Raw genomic sequence first — 20,215 nt, 5'->3', positions numbered from 1 at the left:
ATTTCCATTAATCTCTAATGGAAAATTAGCATTTCTTTCAATTACAGATTTTTTTTTTTTTTTTTGCTTTTTGGAGGGGGGAAGGTAGGGCAATTGGGGTTAAGTGACTTGCCCAAGATCACACGGCTAGTTTTGTGTGAAGTGTCTGAGGCCGGATTTGAACTCAGATCCTCCTGACTCCAGGGCCGGTGCTCTCTTCACTGTACCATGTAGCCACCCCCTCAATTACCAATTTTTTAAAAATTCTGAGAAAGGGTTCCTAAGGCATCATTACATTGCCAGAAGTGGTCCATGACACAAAAAAATTGTTAAGAACTCTCGGCTGAGTGGAAAGAACAGTAGATTTTGGAGTCACAGGACTTGGATTTGAATCTTAGCTGTAGGAACTAGGGCAAATTGTTTAATCTTTTTCTGTGCCTCAGTTTCCACATCTATAAAATGGGGATGTAAATATATTTATACGTGTGTATATGTATACATGTTTTACATACACACACACACACCTGTCTATAGCTATGTGCTACCTTCTGAGGAAAACACCTTATAAACCCTAAAAGTAGCACAGGATATACACATACATACACACATGGGTACACACATGTAGAGCCACGCATGTATGTATATACCAGTACATGTGTGCATATATACACTTGTATGTATGTGTGCGTATACACACATGTATTTTAAATGTAGAATTTTAGGAAGTCATTAAGACTAAGTAGTAGTTCTGTTCTAACTTCAGATTGGCCAGAGAGGAATGTGTTCGAGTAGAGAGGGGTCAAAGCAGTTTTTCCTGAGAAAAACTGAATATCTGAATCCAAATTGGGCCAGATGTAGATTAAAATGTAACTGGGAAATATTTGACAAGCATAAATAAAAATAGAAAAAAACATAGATAATGTGGTTTTCTAAGTAAATCGGTACCCACTGTATACAGTTTAGAGGCCCCATTTTTTTTTTTTTAGTTCAGTACCACTGGCTCAGAGCTTGGAGAGGTTAAGGGATTTACCCAGGGCCACAAGCCAGTCAAGGCCAGCTCTATCCATCAGTACATGACCTCTCCCAGAAACCTAGTAGTGGGTACTTTATTAGGTTCTTGCTGATTTTGTGATTGAATGTCTGTTCCAGGAGTTTCCCTTACTGATGAAATCATAGCTATTGTCAATCCCCTAAGAAATACATTTGCCTAGGGGTTGGTAATTTGGTTGCTAATTTATTTGATACCTTGAATAGTTTTGGGGTTACATACTTCAAAGATGTTTTCTTTTTTTCTGGATTGGGGAGAAAGGAGGGTATAATGAGCCATGGAGAAGCTATAGAAATAGTGATTCAGTAAAAATAATAGCTTATATTTTTCTAGTGCCTAAAGATTTACAAAGCACTCTACAAGTATTGTTTTATTTAATAATAATAATAATATAGTACTTACTATATATTAAATGCTTTACAGTGATCTCATTTGATCTTCAACCCTGTGATAATAGGTATTACTATCGCTTTTATACATGAGGAAATAAAAGCAGACCTTATTTAAGTGACTTGCCCAGGATCATAAAATTAGTAAGTTTCTGAGACAGGATTTGAACTCGGGTCTTCCTGACCCTCTCTGAGCAACCTGTCATTTAAAAAGCTTGATCACCTTACTTGAGTTCATTTTTTTCTCAGTTTCCTTATCTATAAAATGAATGGGGTGAACTATGAAGTCTCCAAGCCTCTTTTCCACCTAAAAAAATCTTGGATTCTGAGTTTGAAGTCCCCTGGAAACTTTGATGACCTATAGATACTAAATAGGTAGAGAAAATGGAGACAATTCTAATGCCCCTTCCCCTTCAGAATAGTTTTCAGGGGAAAAAAAAATTTCCTGGCAGAAGCTTGCCTGCCAAATCAGATCTCATAATTAAAGATATTAAAAATATTTTCTGAGGTGGTTGCCTCTTTGATACAGTCACTGGTTCAAGGCAATTTGCCAAAGCAAAAACAAATAATGTTGCATAATGTCAGTTTCAGGCCAGAGCAAAATGTTTATATTCTCCAGTAAATGCCTGACTACTTTTGTCTTCAAAGTAAAAAATGTGGTGGGAGCAGGGCCTAAAATGGTGGTTTTAATTTGCTGCAGGAATGTGAATGTCCACAGATTCCAAGACAGACAAGACTAGCAAAATATGAACTCTGAATGATGTCGCGTGTTCTTGGGTACCCTGGGCAGGGGGGGGGACAGCCCCAAGTTCCAGAACGGCTGGTGGATGTTGTCTACATTCTGGGGTTCTTTGATAAATACAGAGTAGGCTGAGTGGCTCTGAATGATAACTCAATACCCTGATAGAGTCAGAGTCATGGGTAGAACTTTGCAAGGTGCCAAGAGTTAATAATTCACATATAAAGAGGGAGTAAAATTATGGTCTCTAAAATTTATTAGGCATCACCTTGAAGGCCTAGTTTACACTAGCTGGGTCCAATGGATGTACATGAATATTCCAAAAGGTTAATTAAAAAGCCACTTTTTTTGGCCACCTTATGAATTTTCTAGGTTATTTTCTCAGTTGTGTGTTTTACATTCCTAGTGTTAACTTGGGCTAATAGTTTTTCTTTAAAGTTTGCTTTATTTTACTCAGCTTTTTCCTTGTCCTTTATTTTAATTTTTTTTAATTAAAAAAATTTTTTTATACAACTAAGAGAATTGGATTTGGAGTTTGGTTTAAGGCTTGGCTGCTTTATGTCTCTGAGTCTGAGTCTTCATCTGAAATGTGAGTTCAGCTATTGGATCTCAAAGGCCACTTCTAAAAGTTTTAATATTCTCTGATTCTATGTAAGCCTCCATGGATTAATTTTTTTCTCTCTCTCTCTGCCCTTGTTTGCTAAAGTGAAACATTTTCCCTTTATCAACCTCATTTTAACTCTTTGTGTTGGTAGACAATTAAGAATAAATCTAGTTTATTTGAAATAGTGAAAAACTACCAAATTGAGACTTTCATGGTTTTAGTCATAATTTGCTGGAACTGGTCCTCATTCTGAAATAGTCGGAAGAGCTAGCATTTACATAATTCTTTAAGGTTTGCGAAGCACATTAACAAATATTATCTCATTTTATCTTCATGACAGTGCTGGAACATGTCTACTATTATGATTCCCCTTGACAGGTGGAGAAACTGAGGTAGACAAAGGTTAGGGGACCCTCGTTTTATCCTCACAATGACTCTAGGTAGTAGGTTCTGTTATCAACAATTTACAGATGAGTAAACAGAGATAGACATGGATTAGGGACTTTTGTGGGCTCATACAAACTAGTAAGTATCTGAGGTTAGATTTGAACTCAGGCCTTTCAACTCCAATCCAGTGCTCTGTCCACTGAGCCACCAAACTCATTGAGGGCAAGAATTGTTTTATTTTATCTCATTGTGTATCCAACATCTAGCCTAGTGCCCTGCACATAGAGGGTGTTTAATATATGTCTATTGATTGACTAATTACTAGAAATGAACCTGACACCACTCATATGCTCAACAGTGATTCAGCTCACTTCAATTCAACTCAGCAAATATTTTTAAATAAAATAAATAACACTCCTACTGTGTGCAGAACAGTGTGCTAGGCAAAAGGGAGGAGAAGGGAGATTAAAAAAAAAGATATAGCTCATTATATTACAGAGTTTACAGGAGGAAAGAAGGAAACAAGTATTATTAAATTACTTCTGTATGCCAGGCACTGTTTTATAGATATTTTATTTGATCCTTATAACAATCCTGGGAGATAGGTGCTATGATTGTCCCCATTTTACAGATGAAATTGAGGCAAACAGAGGTTTAAGTAACTGGCCTGCACACATACACACATGGGATCAGGAAAGAGTCAGAGGCTAGATTTAGACTCAGGTCTTCCTGACTTGAGTGAGGGCAGCTAGGTGCTACAATAGATACAGCACTGGGGATGGGAATCAGGAAATCTCATCTTCCTGAATTCGAATCTGGCCTCAGACCCTGGTCAAGTCACTAAACCCTATTTGCCTCAGTGTCCTCATCTGTAAAATTATCTGGAGAAGGAAATGGCAAACCACTCTAGTATCTTTGCCAAGAAAACCCCAAAATGGGGTCAGAAACGACTGAAAAATGAGTGAACAACAACAAACTTCCTGACTTTAGACCCAATCCTCTGTCCACTGTGCCACCAAACTGTGTTTATAGTCTAGTAGGGGGCCGTGTCATACACAAATAAAGAACTGTAATGCAAAATAGATACTGATAACAGTACAAAGTTCTCTGAGAGGCCTCAGGAAGGAAAAATTGTTTCTCACTACAGAAATCAAGAAAGCCTTAATGGAACAGGGAAATTTTGATCTGTATCCAGAAAGATACAGGTTGTATGGACCTGAAAGATACAGGGTTGTGGCAAGTGGAGATGGTATGAGGGTGGGGGCAAAGTCATAGCATTCCAGGTGAATGAACAAAGACAAGGCTGCAGGTGAGTTTGGAATATACAGGAGGAACAGCTAGTGCCCTGTAAAAGTTCCAGCTTGTATCATTCCCAGCATCATCTTTAATTATGTTTAGATCTAGCTCTATAGTGGTCAGATACCAATTGTAAAATTGCATGTCAAGTGAACCTTTTATAATAATTTGGCTATTTTTAATGACTTTTGGCTCGAACATAGAGTATGTAGAATGGTTTATTAGTAAAGAAAAAGCTGGGAAAATAGAGTAAGATGAGACTGGGTAGGATCTGAATGCCCAAGTATAGTGATGACTTGATCAGGCCTTGCTCTACCTACCAAAACTTAATCTGCTAGTGGTAAGAAGCATGATTTGTAGTAGAAGCATTCAGAGGTGAGGGAGAGGCTGTGATTATAGTCCAGAAAAGTGCCATCCACCCAGCACACTCCTAGACAGTTTTTAAATTTAGAAATGAAAGGGACCCTAGATGGCATCTAGTTCAGCATCCTCATAAAAGTAGGGAAACTGAGGCAGAAAGGTTATTCAACTTACTCAAGGCCAGTATAGGCAGTACTTAGGCTCAGGTCCCTTTATTCCAAAGCCCCCATTCTTTATATTTTTTTTTAAATCTTAGAAGTTAACTTTTTATTGTGATATTAACACATTTCAACAAACATCAGTCACTTTCATTTTGATTTTTGAAATGATTTCACAAACATCATTTCGGTATGCAAGAAAGAATAGAAAAAAATCTTATGTGTGAAACTATGAACTTAGGGGTTTTTTTAAAGTATATATTAAGTTGGATATTTAGCATTCTTTCTACTGCTTTTTTTTTTAGCAAGAAGAACTGAAAGTCTAAACTTCCAAGTATTTCAGCCCTTCCTGTTTCTAACACTGACCAAAATATGAGAGACATCTTTAATTTATTCAGATACTTAGACAAATATTTGGCCATATGAATGAAAGGAAATAGCTGTCAACAAAATCATATTAGTTGAGTGATGGGTTGTGAAAGAAGAAATGAAGAGGAAGGAGATCCATGGGAGATGTTTCATAGGTGGCCCATTCAAGACATGGCAGATAAGTTGGATATGGGAGTATAGGGGAGAGAGATGAGATGAACCAAAGAAAGACTAAGGTTTTGAACAAGGGAGACTATATAAATGGTGGTGTCATCATCAGAAAGTGAAGTCAGAATAAACAGAAGGTTTGGGCAGAAAAGACAAGCTTAGTTTTAGTCATGTGAATTTGAGGTTCTGGCAAAATGTTTAAGCAATTTGTTCGACTACTACAAGTTGAACTATTTGTAGAATTTCTTTCTTAGGCAGCTTGTAGGTGCAATAGACCTGGGGTCAAGAAAGACCTGAATTAAAATCCTACCTCAGATAGTTGCTAGCTTTGTAACCTTGGGCATGTCACTTAATCTCTGCCTCAGTTTCCTCATCTTTAAAAGGGAGATGATAATACCACCTAGTATTTGTGAGGATAAAATGAAATATTTATAAATGTTTCACAAACCTTAAAGTGTTATATAAATGCTAGCAATTACTATTTGCTATGCTATCTTGTACTGCTGAACATGTGCATGAAGGAAGATCTATCTGACCTAATAGAAAGGGAAGTTGGTTTGGAGGTGAAGTGAGAAGATTTGGGTTTTATCCTGGTTCTGCTACTTAGTACCTGTGTTACCTTGCCTAAGTTTTCTCATCTCCAAAATGTTCTTTTTAAATGATCCCTGAGGAAGTCCCTTCTCATTCTATAGCTTGGGATCTGTTTCTCCCTCTCTTCTCCCTTATGCTTTGAAATATTTACTTGATGGTAAGAGAAAAGCATGTTATTCATTGTTTTTTCGAAATGACTCCAGCTCAACAGCAGTGTCCCTACCAGCCCATAGAAAGCAAAGGCCTAGAAAGAAATTGAACTAGAGAAGGCCAGCAGACTTAGGGAGGCGGGGGGTGAGTTCACTGGAGGGGGTCTTGGGTGGGAAGGGGGAACTGAAAGTGCAATCCAGATCATTCTTCTGAATTTCCACAAAGAAGTGATGGTAATTCATTAGATCTGATGTATTATTTAACCCATAGAGGTTTGGAATGGATTTAGAAAACTGTCATAGGCCAAAAGTTTTGTTTGGTTTTGTTTTTCTTAAAATTAACTTCAGGATTGATACGACACATGATATTAGACAGGAACACATCATGAAATTTTACATATCATATGGAATGGATACTCTAGTCTTATGAAGACTGATAGACACTGGTATTTGAAACCTTCTTTATCAGTGTGACCTTAGAGCCTTAACCTCTGGGTCTTTCTTTTCTCTTTTTTCTAAACTGAGAAGATTGGCCTAGATGAACTAAGGCTTCTTCCAACTCTTAAATCTGCAATCTGATGCATACTTCCTTGCTTGCTTAAGGAGCCTTTTGTCTATAGAAATCAGTGGTGTAGATCCCTTCATTTATGTCTCCAATCCTGTCTTGAAAAGATAAGTTTACGGTCTTTTAGGGTAGATGCCCGCCCTGTCCTTAATTGAGCCATCTGAATTCTTATTTAGCCGCTACCCCTTCCAAGAAAGATTTGTTTTCCAGATCCAAGTGGTGCATGATTCTTGCTGTCTAGTTGGTGGCACATTCAACTTTGTTTCTTTCAGGTCAGAGTTTGGTATGTGTCTCTGGAGCACTTGGCAGGGGAGGGGGGGAGACAGACAGAAAGAGAGACAGAGAGAGTTTTGCTCACTTTTATTGCATTGTTGTCAGAGTGCTACTAGTTAGCTTTTAAAAATACAGAGTATTCTTCATTTTTATGTTGTAAGCAATATGGCCAAGGTGCCATATTGGAAATAAAGAAAACCAAACTTTTATGGTACTGTGGATCATTATCAGGTGCTTTAAAAAGTGGTCCTTTAAAAAATAATACTTTTATAAAAAATAAACTATTACTAAAAGTCTGTTGTTTTATTTAGTTTTTCTTTTTGGAGGGGGGAAGGCAGTGCAATTGGGGTTAAGTGACTTGCCCAAGGTCACACAGCTAGTAAGAGTTAAGTGGCTGAGGTCTCATTTGAACCTCAGGTCCTCCTGACTCCAGGGCTGATTCTCTATTCACTGTGCCACCTAGCCGCCCCTAGAGTCTATTCTTTTAATAATTTTATTCACAACATCCTAGTGCTGTAATACATTAAGAGCTTTAAAAATTATGTGGCTGTAATCATAAATAAATTACATCTAAGATTTTAGTTTGGGCCACCAAGTGCTAACAAATTATAAATTGATTCACATTACATCATACAGCACCTGCATATTTGTGATGCTGCTCATTGTTCATTGATACAAATATTTAAATGTACAGGTTTCTTTATATTTGGCATTCTGTCTCAAATGACATCAAAGATCTTAAAAAAACATTTTATTGATGCTTTTTGTTATTGCATTATAGTTACTGTTGGAGAAATTGATAGACAAAGTTGGGTCAATGTGAAAGCATCAAATTATCAACTTTTAGAGCTACGAAAGACTGCGTATCATTTCTAGTGTTTAACCCCTCCTCATTTTACAGGTGAAGAAACTGAGGCTTGTTTTGTTAAGTGTCTAAGGTCACCCAATTATCCTCTAAAAATTGTCAATTTATGTTGATAGTTATTAATATAAATTAATTTAACAAATATTAATCTGAATTTAGCTATTTAGATTAATACTTTATTTAAAGCTAGCATTTTTGTAGTATTTAAAAGTCTGCAAAGCATTTTACATATGCTATCTCATTTGATTTTCACAACAATCTTGGGAGAAAGGTGCTATTATTGTCCCCTGTTTATAGATGAAGCCACTGAGGGTGAGAAAGATTAAACATTTGATTTTAAAGCTTTGAATTCCAGATTCATTCCTTTCCTCCCTTGTCACCCACCCTTATTGGGAAGATAAGCAGTTCAATATAGGTTGTACATGTATAGCTATGTAAAACATTTCCATAGTGGATATATTGTAAAAGACTGACTATATTTCCCTCCCTCCTATCCCACCTCCCACTTGTTCTGTTCTCTACTTTGATCCTATCCCTTTTCAAAAGTGGGTGCTTCTGCCTGCCCTCCCTTCCATCATCCCCCTTCTCATTCTCTTCCCCCCCACTCTCCTATAGGGTGAGATTCCCTATTTAGTGTGTATGTCATTCCCCCCCTAAGCCAAATTCAGTGAGAATAAGGTTGACCCCATTCCCTTTTGCCTTCCTATTCTTCACCTCCATTGTGAGCATTTTCCCTTGCCTCTTCTATATGAGATAGTTTACCTCACTCTGTCTCTCCCCATCTTCTCTCATTATATTCCTCTCTCACCTGTTAATTGGTGAGAGAGATTAAGTGAGTTGGTCAGGAAGGAGGAGGGAGGGTTTGGGTTTGAACTTGGGCCCTCCTGATTCCCAAGTCTAGTACAATATCCACTGTACCACTTGGTATTATATTTGTGTTCAAACAAGGCCTTCCTCCATGTGGATCTTAGGTTTTTTGCTTGGTAGAAAATACTGATTTAAAAAAAAAACTTTTCTAGTTTATACTGGAGTCCAGTTAACATATATTGAAGTTTCTTAGAATAGGAAAGAAGAGATGTTGCTATTTTGAGTCATTGCATAAGATGTGTAAGCTTAGTATATCTCTCTTTTGTGCAACTTAATCTGATATGCGAGAAACTTCCCCTGTCTTCTGCTGCTCAAAATCATTTTGCCGAGGCTTGTGAGATTTCTTCTCATCCAGAGACTGAGTGTCAACTCTGCAACCTTCTTGGCCGGACACTGTCTTAAGTACTTGGGTTAAAAAAAGAGGCAGAAGAGAGTCCCTGCCCTCAAATAGCTTACAAACAGGAGTCAGAGTGTTGTCTGGAAGCTTCACCTTCTTCAGTTTGTTGCAAGCTGCCTCTCAATTCTTGGTGCCCTTCAGTTTTTGTTTTATTTTTAATTTAATTAAATTAATTTAATTTTGATTTATATTATAAATTATAATTTAATTACAATTTTAAAAATTTTGCTGTGATTTCATCCATGTGGCCTGAGACACTGAATTCAGTGACTTCCCCAGGATGTCTCAGACAGGATGTATGTAATGGGAAGGACTTGAACCCAGATCTTACTGACTCCAAGGATGACCCCCTTTTAGGCACAATACCCATGCTACCTCTAGAACTTCAGTTTTCTAACCAGCCACTGTGACATTGTGAGGAGACTGCTATTGATTCCTAGGAGAGAGTTACTGAGAGAACACTATATGTGTATGTATGTGTGTGTGTGTGTGTGTGTGTGTGTGTGTGTGTGTGTGTGTTGTGTTCTTATGCTTATGTTTGGGTTGGGTTTTTGTTGTTGTTTTTGTTTTTGGGGAATGTTCTTAATTTTAAGAATATCACCAGACAGGGGAGTTGCCCCTACTGACTCATCACCAGACAGGGGACATGTGGGAAAAAGATAAGATTAAAATATGCTGGGTGTAATCAGGACAAGAGAGTGACCAAGTAAAGGGAAGTATACTTACCACATGAGATGCTGAAGGAGATCAGAACAGAGGGGAGGGAGGCAGGAGAGAGAGTTTCTATCTTGGCAAGCATGTAACCTCTACACCACAAGGTAAAAGCCAGGTAAAGATCAAAACAAGTTATTATTGCTGGTTAGTGTATCATTTATTGCTGTAGGAAGGACCTCATGATGGCCATATCAGAAGAGGCCAATGGTCCAAGGATCATTGCTTCAGAATGTGGCCTTGAATGACATGTAAAAAAAATTGGCTTGTGGTTTTTCAAATTCCACTCAAAATCAGCCCTCCTTTTCCCTGAATGGTGCTTAGATTTAGAGACTAGAGGCAGTGTGACTTGGTAGCTAGAGTAATTGACAAGGGTTCAAGGAGACCCTGGGTTTTTCTTTCAAGGACCGCTGTGGAATTGACCTTGGAGGAGGCTTCATTGTCCCTTTGGGGAGGGATGCTTACTGGTCACTAGACAGTATTCTTAAGGATCATCACTAGTACTTTTCAGAAGAGCTCCTAAGTACAGAGCATGGGTAATAAAACAGGGAATAAAAAGACATCACATAGCAGATAGAGAGAAAATTACATGGAAAGAGGGAACAGAGTTTGGAGGCAAGTCTGAAAAGTCTTGTCCCCATAGAAAAACCATGGTGGTGAATGGGATGTGCTTGGGTGGTTTGGAGCTGATTGTTATTGTCCATCAGAATGGGCACAGCTGGAACTTGACCAGTTCAAGGTAAAGGAACAGAGCCAGAGCTACAATGACCTCTCATGGAAAGGAATAGACACACACAAAGAAGTGCTTATTAATTTAGAGCTGTCCAGAAATGGAATGCATTGGCTTGGGAGGTGGTAGGTTGCCCTTCATTGAATATCTTCAATCAGAGGCTCAGTGGCTGCTTGTTGGAGATAATGGAGAGGGGATTTTTGTTCAGGGACAGGATGACTAGTTAGCCTTGAGGGCCCATTCAACTCTGAATTTCTGTGATTCTGTGAAGTCAGCTACAGGTCAGTTTGCATCCCCGGTTTTATCTTCTAGGAGCCCCACCTAGCTAGGTTATTGGGGTTTGACAGGAGGAGGTTGGCTGGGGAGGTGACGGGAAAGATGGACATATTGAAAGAAACTGGAAGTAGAAATTCTTTTTCTGAGGAGAGTTTTTCAAAACCAAAAAAACTCCATCTATATCTATCTATTTCAGACTCATATCTATTTTTTATAAAATATATAATATATATTACATAATAGACTTTAAAATATTTATAGATATGTTATATATTATATATAAAATAATAGCCCTACATATTTAATATTATAATTTTAATAAGTATTCTGATATAATATGAACAGTGTATATTTTAAAATTGTTTTACACAATTGCATTATAAAATATGTTGTTTGTATATATATCACAATGTATTTAAAATATATTTAAAGCCTTATATAACATAACATGCAATATAATAATATGATATAATATTATTTATATTTTTAAAGTCTGTTTGCCAAATCTCAGAGCACTTGGCTTACAGCCCAGAAAAGACCCTGGGCCCAATGCTTCTAGGGGCCAGGACTTAAGACTTTAATATGGTTCTACTTAGCCCATCTTTGAAAATTACTTTCTATAGAATGGGCCTTTAATTTCTGGTAAATTGAAGAAGAAAGGCTCTGTTCTTTGGCTTCTGTGATACTGGATAGGACTAAATTGGAAATAAATGCCTTGATTGTTGGGTGGCCTTTCATGAAATTCAAAGGAAAATTATAAGCCCCACTGGAAGGAAAGGTAATCATTTACATCCATTTTTTTTCTCAGATGTAGATGAATGTTGGCTCTTCCATCAGGCTAGGCTTAAAGAGTTGGGAAGGCTTTTCTCTGTTTCCTTTAGGATCTTTAGGATCTGTTCGCTTTCAGATCTGTGATCTTCTGGAGGGAAAACAAGAAAAATTAAGTCAGTGTTAGTATGATAGTAGTAGTATGCCTGTGTTCTGTGTGTGTGTAAATTTATAAATCCACAATTTCCAAGTTTCCATTTATGTCAGTAAATAAAATCTACAACATGAATAATTTGCCCTGGGTGACTGAGGTTGTGATTTTTCAGCATGGTCCATGGCTTCATAAGAATGCTCTTCCTTTCCATCTGTATCTCATGCAAGTTTAGTTGAGAAAGAAGGGGGGTGTCTGGATTTGCTTCAAGTAAAGAAGAGGGTCTGTTTTGAATTGTGATGGATATTACCTGCTTTTTCCCCTCCTACTTCACAGCCCTTTTAAATCCACTAAGCCTTTAAAAAGCTTTAAAAAAATTTACACTCTGTTAGTGTGTAAATATTTTTTAGGCATAGATCTTTCTTTGCTTGCTTCTACCATCTTCAGAACAAAAGAATAACCTATGCTATTTTTACATACTCTGATACAAAATTGAGATTTTTTTTAAACGCTGTATTATTGAACCCAAATTTGACTTTGGTAGTAGCTGCTACTTTTTTTTTTTTCCAACTCCTGCCCATGACTTAGTGGTTAAAGAACCAACCTCAAAGCCAGGAAGATCTGGGTTCAGGTTTTGCCTCTTAACATTTACTGACTTTGTGACTTCTCATGTTTTAGGCATCCCTTTAAGATTCTAAGTTGCAGAGAGGGTACCATCCTGCATCAGGAGAAGGAATTTGCTCATTCTTGGTAATGAAATATTAGATCTATCCTCAGTCCTTTTGGAAGTAGGAACTAGGAGGGAAGTTTGATACAGGTCATCCCATGGGATTTGGAAGCAAATAATAACTAAATAAAAGCCCAGTGTTCATCCTTCAGCCAAGCTTCACAGGTTGAAGCCCTTTAAAAAAAAATATAAACAATCAAAGGACCTTTTAAGAAGATAGTTGAGTAGTCAGGTGTTTGAATAATGTGGAAAGGAGAGGAAAAGGAGGTGGCCAAGTTCTGGGAGGAAAGACAAGTTCTTCTTATATTCCTAAGCACAAGATTGGGGGAGGGGATTTCCAGTTGGGACCAAGGGATTCCAATAGACTTCTTCTAAGGAACTAGCCTATATGGTGTTATATATGTGGTTGGTAGTGTGACAGTGTAATGGGGGTAACTAGGTTCTCATTGGCCTTTCCCTCCATTAAAGTGATTGTGGAACATGGAAACATGTTAGAGATGGTGAAGTTTTTGCATGCGTTCTTTGAAACAAGTTTTCACATAACACAAAAATATAAATCATTACTTAACTGAGCTGAAAATCTGTTGTGTTAGCAAAAGGGAAAAAAAGATAATGGTTTCTAGCTCAGACATGGGAAAGTTGAAGCAATTTGGTGGGAGGCATAGTGGTTTCCTCCTAAGAGTAGAAGGAAGAATGAAAAAGTTAAATTATCTGTGGCTTGAAAGCAGTAATAATGCTCAGTGTTTTGCTCATGTTTCCCAAAGAGTCCAGAATTATGAATGACTTCTTTTTTTTAATTGGGCTTAGGGCCTTGGAGGGCGGGAAGGGCAGGGGGGAAGGAGATGCTTTTTTTTTTTTTAAATCAAACCTTCCAAAGTCACTAGTGTTTTGGGACAAAGTAGTGAGAATAAAAAAGTAAGAAACTTCAGACAAGGGGCTCCTCTATTACCCTGTTGTCAGTCTTTCATAAAAAAAACCCAAAAAACTGTCTGTGGCCTCTTTCCAAGACTATGTTAAAAGGAACTTAGATGTCTGAGTATTTCTTGTCTACATGAAAAATGAAGAATGTCTCAATTTTCCTGAGATTAATGGTAAAGATAAATGCTTTATGCTTTAAAAATACAGAGTCTGGGCTGTCCAAAGAAAAGGCCTTCACTAGAATGTAGACTGCTTTTATAATACTTTTTATCTTAAAGTTTGAAAATGGGTTTTCCTATGATAGCTTTACATTAAGAGGGACAATTTCCCCCCCTTGTTCTCCTCAAACTTTATATATACTATGTAAGAATAAGTAAAAACCTAATGCTTTTTTATGACTGGCTTGGCAGAAATTTGTCATCTCTAATCATCTCATCAATCAACATGCATTTATTAAATATCTGCTGTGTGCCAGGAACTAACTACAACTAGAAATGTAACTACAAAGAAAGAGACAATTCCTGCTCACAGGGAGCTTATCTTCACATGGGGAGACATGGCAAACCGTGTTGATAGGGAAGATCACTGCCTGGTAATACTACCCTTTTGTTGTTTAGTTGATTAATCATGACAAACTCTTTGTGACCCCATTTGAGGTTTTCCTGGCAGATATACAGGAGTGGTTTGCCATTTCCTTCTATTACTCATTGTACAGCTGAGGAAACTGAGGCCAACAGGGTTAAGTGACTTGCCCAGGGTCACACAGCTAGTAAGTATCTGGGGCTGGATTTGAACTCCAGGACTAGTACTCTATCCACTGTGCTACATAGCTACCCAGTAATGTTGTAGGCTGATTAATCATAAAAATAATAGTGCTTTTAAGACTTGCAAAATGGTGCCAGATATGTTAATTAAAATAATAGCCAGCTAGCATTTATATAGTGCCTATTATGTGCCAAACACTTTAAAAAATAATGTCTCATTTGATCCTCGTAACAATCATGGGAGATAGGTGTTATTTTTACAGATGAAAAAACCTAGACAAACAGACTAAGTGACTTGCTCAGCTGAGTAAATATATGAGTCTGGATTTGAACTCAGGTCTTCTGACTTCAAGCCCAGCTTTCTACCCACTCTGCCACCTAGCTGTGGCACCATAGATTTAGAATTGTAATTAATTTTAGAAGCATCTATCACTGTTCCCTTCGAACTCCCCCCATGTTATAGGAAACTGAGTCTCAGAAAGAGAAGTGAATTAACTTACTTATCATTGCATGGCTAGTAAATAAAGAGAATTTTAGGTTCTTCTTCATTGAAATTGAGATATTCCCAAAACCTAAAAGAAAAGAGATGTGACTTAGGCTGCTGTCACCACCCCCTTCCTCTCCAGTAATAAACTTTATTCTTTGTAATTCATGACCTTTCCCTTAGTTTTTTGTTAACATTGCCAAATGACAAACCTATCTTTCCCCTGCATGTCTAGGAAAGGGCAAGCGATGTGCTTTGTTCTTTGGGAAGGAAATAAGCTCGCCGCTTCTTTCTAGATTCTCCCTTGGAGCCAGTGAGCCTTGTGACTTTTGCTAAAGCTATTGTATACTGCAGGTGCTCAATAAATGTTGATTTCAATACCATTTCAGCACTGTTGTCTCATTTGGAGTAGCTAGGTGGTGCTAGACTTGATATCCTAAAGATCCGTGTTAGAATTCTTCCCTAAATGCTTACAAGTTGTATGACCCTAAGCAAGTCACTGAACTTCTTAGTTTAGTTTGTAAAATGGGAATAATCATAATAAATAACTATGATTCGAGAGGATTCAAATTAAATAACATTTTCCATTTTTTAGAACTGTACCTAATGTGTAGTATGCCCTTAATAATACATTTGTTGAATTTGGAATGCAAGGACTATCTTTTATTCTCTTTTCATCTTTCTCAACCCCTCTTCTTCTCTCTCTTTTCTATTAGCTCCCCTTGATCTTTCTCTTCTCTCTCTCCCCCCATCCCCCAGTCTTTCTCTCTTTCTATTCTTATTGGCTCCCTGACTCTCATTTCCTAAGCTGACAGACTCATATTACTCTAGGACAGCTGCCATATTGAAGAAGATAGCCTTTGCTCCAGTCCCCCTCCATTTGGGAGATCACTGGTTTTAGGATTCATCCTTCATGAAAACTTTTATCATTTTAAAGTATATGCTATAGATAGGAGTAACATGATTTTAAATTTTCTTTTGGAGGGGGGAAGGGTAAAGAAGAGAGTTAAAGGAACTATAATTTGATTTCCTTTATTCTTTTACTTACAAGGTCACAGTTTTTACTTTGGGTCACAGTTTCTTTGTCTGTGAAAATGGGCCTGTCAAAGAAGCTTTGACCTGGAAATTAGGAATCATTGATTCTAGCCTACGCGTTGACACTCACATGGGCCTCAGGCCTCTCACACCTTAAATGAGGTGGGGAATGAAAGATATTCTTGAAGGATGCTTCCAGGACCAGCTCTGAGAATTTCCTGATTCTGTAACTAACTGTTCTCTAAGGCTCCTTTTGGTTTTAAGATTGCCTTTTTCTGATTTAAGAATTCCACTTACAGGAAATGGTGCATACATAAAAATTGTGGGAAGGGCTAATGTTAGGTAAAGTGGGCAAAGGAGGCCCTCCTCTCCCTACTTTGGCCTTCTTCTTTTGCTTGTCCTCTGTCCTACCTTTTCCCAGCAGTCCCCAAAGCCTTATAACATAGGGGCCTCCCTATCAGGAAACTCCTATCCCTCCATTTTGTAATATTCCCCATTCCCTTTTGTCTGTCCTAGGTCACACAGCCTCAGGAATTTTCTAGATGTCTGGTTAGTCAGTCTGATAAACCAGTGCTAAGATGTTACTCATACACAGCCTTAAAGAATTTCATAGCTGGAACAAATCAGAGAGATCATCTGGTATTGAAATCCATAGAGATGCAGTGACTTGCATAGGGTTACACATCCAGTTTGTGGAAGAGCCAGGATAAGATCCCAGGTCTCCTGATTCTGAGTCAGGTGTTAATGGATTAATTGGCACCACCAGAATGATAGATCACATTTGTTCTGAGTGGAAACTCGGCTGTGCTGGAGTAGAAAAGATACTAGCAATGGAATTGGGAGATTTTCCTAACTCTCTCAGAGCCTTCTTTGAGATTCAGTTTCCAAATCTGTAAAATGGGAAGAATAAAGCATGCTTTACCTACTACTTTACAGAATTGTTGTAAGGATCCAGGCAGGTAGAGTATATGTCAGATGTTTTATAAATCATGGGAAAGTATGACCCTAGTTATAGGATTAGTACCTTATGTGAGTATGTATGTGTATATATATACTTACACAGCTTACAAACTATGTGATAATGGACAAGCCCCATTATTGTCTCCTATAGTCTCTGAGACTATAAATTATAGACAGGTCACTGGAAGGAGTTCCCATCAAGGACAGAATCACAGGTCCTTGACACATACTAGAAAGCATTGCCTACTTAAAAAGCCACAGAGGGTATCTGTGCCTATATACTAGAGGAAAACAAGTTTTTAATTTCAACATTACCCTTCCAGAACCTGTGGTAGCAGTGAGCCTGGGGGATACCACACAGTACCTAAGGACTACCGTTTTGAGGGACAGACTTTAAAAGAGCTGCCATTAGTGACAGGTTTCTGTATCTAGAAGCTGTACCCAGGTTTTTACAGATATCTGTAGTCTTACGGTTGTGACTTTGGGAAAGAATCAGGCTTGCCATGAATTGGAAGTATCATTAGAATGCCCCAGTGATGCTAGTACATTTAGCTAAATCAGTGACTTTCCCTAGTATCATTTTGCCATAAAGGAAATATGTTTGTACCATCTCAGCCTTTGCTATGATGGGCAGGGCTTACATGGAGTATTGTTTAGTAGAATTAAATGTTTTCAAGTGGGAATACAGTTCAAACTAGCAATAATGTATACATATTAGAGGGGAAGTAATGGCAGTTTCCTTTACATTCGTGTCTGACCTCTGAGCCTTACTACCCACTGACCTCCCTGGGTCTCAGTTTCCTCAAATGTAAAATGAGGGGACTGGACTAAATGGTTTCTGAAGTCCCTTCTGATTAAAAAATCTAAGATCCTGTGACTGCTGTGACTTAGGTCAGAGCTTTCCAACCTTCAGCCTGCAGAAATGGACCGCTGTTCTTAGTAGTGTGGTTCTAAGGCCCATAGGAACTCGTAGGGTCAGGACCAAAAACTGTCAATAGGAAGAACAGAATGGGAGATAGAAGAAACAAGATAACATAGGCTAAAAGAAATTGGTGTTTTGAAGTTTCTAAGGTTTAAGTAATAAGTAACTTTCATTGCAGAAATTTTGCTGACCGAGAAGTTGCTTTGGATAAGTCTATGGATAGACTTTTAGTAAATATTGACTGACCTATGCAACTGATGTGCCTTGTATATATACTAGCTGGATATCTTTCAGATCTAGGTATTTTTCTAGCTTTGGCTATAATAAAGTGATTCTACTTGTTATATCATCAGAATATTTATATTTCAGCAATAGCCTATAAAAGGCCTATAAATATAGACTGAGTTTATACCAGACTCATCTGACTTAAAGATGAAGCTATAGGTTTTTGGTACCTCAATTAGCACTTGTTCCTCTGAGAACAAAGTAATTTTTAAAAAACAAAGTATCACATGAGGATAATGGTAGGTGAAAAATCCCCCAGATTGCTAATGTGGGAATTTGTTTTTCTTAATTGTGTATATTAGTAACATGGGTTTGTTTTCTTTTTTATTTCAATAGGTAGCAGGGAGAGAAAAATAAATGTGTAATAAGTGGAAAAAATTCCCTAGTTCATATAGTTTTTTTTTGGAGGGCAATTGGGGTCAAGTGACTTGCCCAAGGTCACACAACCAGTTTTTGTGTTAAGTGTCTGAGGCTGGATTTGAACTCAGGGCTTCCTGACTCCAGGGCCCGTGCTCTCTTCACTGTGCCACCTAGCCGCTCCCATATGGCTTTTTTAAAAACAAGTTTTTTGCTTGTGAGGAAGCAGTTTTTAATACTGCAGTAAATTGTTTTACATATGTTCAAAAGTAGCCAGAGTAGATCACTAGCTTCAGACATGTCTCTGCCACTGATTCATCCATTCTGATGTTAATTGTTTCTATTGGGGGTAGGAGCTTGTAGGAGAGGATGCCTCAGTTTTCCTGCTTGAGTTATTACTTCTCCAAGTCTGTATAATCATGTTCCCTCTGGATTCAACAGGTAATTCTTGCTATTTATAACTGCAGGATGGGCATGGCCTTTGTTGATATATGGGCTTATTTACTTCCTGGTATCTGTATTTCAGCTGTAGAGAACACCACATACTGTTGGCCATAGACATATTACCAGTCAGATCTTTTGCAGCTCCCAGAGGGAAAAGATATAAAACAGACTCATTTGATATATTGTCGGGTACAAAGAGTTGGGCGTTCGCCCTTCCTTCTTTCTCTTTGGCTTTGCTCTTTATATAACTTTGGTAAAATCATTGAGCCTGCCTTTTGTAAAGAAGATAACTTGGCTTATCCATGATGTGCAGGAGTGTTGTGTGAATTAATGAGTGGAAGACATGTAATAATATGTAGCACTTCTGTAGTATTTTGATGATTTCATCTAGAATCTTGCCATCTGGAAATTTGAACATTTACTAGAAAACAGGGCCGGTTTTGATGACACTGAGTCCAATGTGTGTTTTAAATGGTTTATACTTTCATTTCAACTTGTACTTAGAGATTCTGCTTTAGCCTGGGAGGTTATGGATTAAAATACTCCAATAGAGCCCTTGTTGAATCAATACGAGTGCTTCTTCCACAAAAACAAATTCCTCCCATCCCCTCTTCCCACCATATTGGAATATATCACCATATATAGTGATAGAAGTTTTCATTAGATGCTGAGACCAAAAAAAGAAAAATCTATACACTGGTGCCCAGCCTTTCTGGATGAACCTTTTTGAATTTAGCTAGTGGGTGAGAGTCCATCGCCATGTCCATAATTTAAAGACTTTCTAGCCTGGTATAGGTAGGGTGTGCCCTCTAAGACCCTGGGTCATGGTCCCACCATGATATGTGGCATAAGAGGTAGGGTTTTAGTGGAGGTAAATTAATATAAGTGAATACAGTATAATAATAACACCTTTTACATTAGTTAATCCTCAGAATATCAATATTCATTATAATCTCAGTGATAAGCAATGTGGTATAGTGGAAAGAACTTGGGCACTTAATATCCTTGAAGCCTCAGTTTCCTCATCCATAAAATGGGGTATTTCATTACCTACTCCACAGGGTCATTGTGGCAAAAGTGCTATGTCAAAAAATGCTTTATTAGTATGATTGGTGATTGTTATTTAATTAGAGTTGAAACTAGGACTAGGCCTTTGAGCCCCACCCCATTATTTCCCTGAACTATGCTGCCTTTCAACACATATTTAACTAGAAACTTGCCCATTTATTTACTCAGACACTCAAGCAGGGATATTGAACCACTCTTCTCTCTGCCAAGGCTTAAGGTTTATTCTTCCATGGGGGAAGGAAGACTCTTGGCAAAGACATTCTTCTCCCCCACACTGCTAGAGACTTTTCAACATGAAACTCACCCTTGGTGATTTTAAGGTGTTGGAAAGATGAAAGGAATTTCCTTTTCACTTGGGTACCTTGCTGTTGTTGATGAGCTATGGAATGATGAAGTTAGCAGTTCCTAAGA

The 20,215-nt window shown here is 37.9% G+C and overlaps 1 protein-coding gene across 2 annotated transcripts in view; it reads left to right on the top strand.

Moving 5' to 3' along the window:
* The window catches only part of FOXO3 (forkhead box O3), a 167,292-nt gene that overhangs the window by 22,559 nt on the left and 124,518 nt on the right, over positions 1 to 20,215 (top strand). Inside the window, exon 1 of one of the 2 annotated variants that reach the window (XM_069077097.1) lies at positions 9,825 to 10,033. The exons of the other annotated variant lie outside the window; for it this stretch is intronic. The gene's annotated coding sequence lies outside the window, so the exon portion shown is untranslated. Of the gene's footprint in view, positions 1 to 9,824; positions 10,034 to 20,215 lie in introns of those variants that run through there. 2 annotated transcript variants of the gene reach the window in all.

The sequence above is a fragment of the Petaurus breviceps genome, unplaced genomic scaffold, assembly GCF_028583685.1.
Source record: "Petaurus breviceps papuanus isolate PSGF00001 unplaced genomic scaffold, PetGlider_PUasm1.0 90977, whole genome shotgun sequence".
Taxonomy (NCBI): Eukaryota; Metazoa; Chordata; class Mammalia; order Diprotodontia; family Petauridae; genus Petaurus; species Petaurus breviceps.
Note: the sequence above shows the minus strand (reverse complement) of the source record. Positions and strands in the feature narration are given on the sequence as shown.